Source organism: Engraulis encrasicolus, chromosome 8 (assembly GCF_034702125.1).
Source record: "Engraulis encrasicolus isolate BLACKSEA-1 chromosome 8, IST_EnEncr_1.0, whole genome shotgun sequence".
NCBI classification, from domain to species: Eukaryota; Metazoa; Chordata; class Actinopteri; order Clupeiformes; family Engraulidae; genus Engraulis; species Engraulis encrasicolus.
In genome coordinates this window covers 12,852,608-12,855,107 of record NC_085864.1, presented here as the reverse complement: position 1 = coordinate 12,855,107, position 2,500 = coordinate 12,852,608, and the positions used below count along the sequence as shown (strand labels likewise).

Here is a 2,500-nt window from a genome sequence, read left to right as displayed (position 1 = left end):
AGTAGTAGTAGTGGTGGTAGTGGTGGTAGTAGTAGTAGTAGTAGTAGTAGTAGTAGTATGTGTGTGTGTGTGTGTGTGTGTGTGTGTGTGTGTGTGTGTGTGTGTGTGTGTGTGTGTGTGTGTGTGTGTGTGTGTGTGTGTGCACTGTAAAAGATTGTCGTGATTTCACATTAGAATTCTACATCAAGAAGATGTATATACCAGTTTACTATTCACTGCTGTAATGTGCAATGCATTGTGGGATATCATATAGAGTACAATTCACAATTGTAAATGTACAGCAGCACATAGTACTTTTTACAACATACTGTTGTAAAGACCTGTTTTGTCAGGGCTGCTATCCTAATGCAAATGTATGCAAAGCTACATGCCGACATTATGGAGCTCAGGTCACATTCTGATTGGATGCTTTTAAAACATGCATACAGGCCTGATAGAGGTGGAGAGGATTTGAACTGATTTGAACTCTTCAATCGCACACACCTGGTCATGAGCAAGGAGGTAGACATAGGAGGGTTTACAGACATCATCGGAGCGTAGTACGGAATGATAGCAAGGGGAGTCCAATTTTCTTCTTCCATGGTCAAATTGGAAGCATGGTTAAGTGTGTTAAGTGTGGAACAGGTCATAGGATACAATAGTGAATGTTTGTCACCTGTCCTTAATTATCCCCCGCAATTAATGCTGACCAACAGCTGCAGTAAATTTGGCCACAAACTGAGCACTGACAACCGGATATCCTCTTTCGACCAAATTTGTGGAGTACAAATTTTGTCCATCATGGCATCGCACACACTGACACTGTTCTATGGCATTAAAGCAACACCCTCATACTACGAAGCCAATTGGAGCCAATTTGGATTGGAGCCAATTTTGGTCCCCTAGGGGAAATTCTTTCTCTGCATTTATCCCATTTGGGCTAGTGAATCACATTGAAGTACACACACTAGTCCGTAGCAGTGGGCTGCCTGCTGAGTGGCGCCCGGGGAGCTGTGTGGGGGTTAGGTGCCTTGCTCAAGGGCACTTCAGCTGCGGTCCGGTCGGGCATTGAACCAGGAACCCTTGGGTTGCCAACCCAGTGCTCTAACCACTGAGCCACGACTGCCCTCAACTACTACACTGTGGCCAATGCATTTTTCACTGTGGCCAATGCATTATGAGTGATACTGCTTATCCAATCTACCTTCTTTGGTCATGAGCCAGCTGATTGTAAATAACGTCCAGGTGCGCTAATTTCAGCCCAGTGCAATTCAAAACGGGCTTCTCTCTGCTAAAAGGGCATGGGAGAGGCCAATGATGGTTTGTCCATTTATACAGACGATGGGCAGGTCATAGAGCATAAACGATGCTCAGGTGTGGCAGCCCCCCTGTGGTTCAATTTGGCTTTTTGATGGCTTCGGCAACAGAATATATCTCAAAATCCCATGAGAAGGAATGGAAGCAGAGGCCCAGGACCATTATTTTCAAAGGCTGTATGTTGTGAAGTTTCCAGTGTTTGTGTTGGAAGAACGCAACAATTAGCTGGCAACTTGTTGCTAGCAATTTGATGAAATTTTACAACAATTAGCTGGCAATTTTTTATTGCCAGCAATTTGCTTTAATTTTACTTCAATTAGCTGGCAACTTTTCACCAGCAATTTGCTTTGATTTCACATCAATGAGCTGGCAACTTTTTTGCCAGCAAATGTGTTGTAATTTTACAACAATTAGCTGGTAACTTTTCACCAGCAATTCAACTCAACTTCACCTTACTGGTGCAATGTGCAATTAATGAAGATTGGCCAACAGGCTGGCCCACTTGAGCCATGAAACTTCCCACACATTAAAAGGACAGGTGTTTCAGTTATTTTGTCCAACCACTGTGTAGACAATTCCACATATATATGGAATGTTTACTTATAAACATGGATCAGAATGAAAACTTTTTGGAACTGAAGTTTTGATATGTGCATTAAACAAGGGCCAGAACCAATCCATTTAAGAATATCCTTGTACTTTTTTAAACACTATCTTAGAAGGAGCCCAGTCTGTTTTTAAACTGTAGTTCTAGAGCAGGAGCATCAATGATTGGAACATTCTAGGAACTTGTTAGCTTTTTGATACAGATCTCTCTTGTTACTCTGTTGTCACACTCTATACCTAACCAATCTGTCAATTAGTGCCTAATTGCTTACTTTATTACTAATCACTTTCATGCCATGATTCAATGATTGCCAGCACCTGCCCAATGCCTGATTACTCTGGTCACATGGTTCACTTTCCCCACTATATAAACCTGGACTGTCACACTGCTTTGGTTGCTTGTCTGAATGGCACAGCATAGCGCCTGACTCACTGGCGCTCACTGGTACTGGCAATCAATTGATTAGCCGACTAGATGAGTGGTTGGTTTGTTGACAAGGTGGCTGACAGCATAGTGCCAGTTGACCAGCTAGCTGCCTGGCAGGTTGACTGACAGCCTGTCCGCCTGGTCAGTTGACTGGCTTGCTGCCTTGCTTGT

General features: G+C 43.3%; 1 protein-coding gene across 1 annotated transcript in view; it reads right to left on the bottom strand.

Annotated features, from left to right (window-relative positions):
• Window positions 1-2,500, bottom strand: part of chrd (chordin) — a 25,345-nt gene that overhangs the window by 13,570 nt on the left and 9,275 nt on the right. The gene's annotated exons all lie outside the window — the stretch shown is intronic.